Source organism: Acanthochromis polyacanthus, chromosome 12 (genome assembly GCF_021347895.1).
Source record: "Acanthochromis polyacanthus isolate Apoly-LR-REF ecotype Palm Island chromosome 12, KAUST_Apoly_ChrSc, whole genome shotgun sequence".
NCBI classification, from domain to species: Eukaryota; Metazoa; Chordata; class Actinopteri; family Pomacentridae; genus Acanthochromis; species Acanthochromis polyacanthus.
In genome coordinates, this window is record NC_067124.1 from 32,272,836 (window position 1) to 32,273,293 (window position 458).

Below are 458 nucleotides of genomic sequence, written 5' to 3' on the forward strand. Positions count from 1 at the left end.
GTACAGTACAACAAAATTTTAGTGCCATATATCTTACAAAAAAGGAAACATGAATGTCCTTATGTATTGTACAAAAAAATGAAAAAAAAAAACTCTGTTATCAACATGTACAACATTTTTGAGAATTTAATGAACGAAGCATATACCATCAAGTGATTTGGAGAAATATTACAATTTTGAGTTTAGATTTAAATTTCTAAATGTAACCTCATATCACACGACAAATTCAAGGACTGTCAGAGCAGAAAATCTGACAGTTTCTTCTATTTTTACAGTTTCAGTTTGTTAAATGATGTAATTTCGACATATTTTTAAAGACAGTATGCCTTTCAAATCTACCAGCAGGTTTTAGGGGTCAATGAATTAAAAATCAGTCTTTTTCTAATTAGCCAACCAGCGCTTAGCTTCCATTTCTTTCTCCCAAAGTAAAACAGAAACAAAAACTACAGGACCCAGAA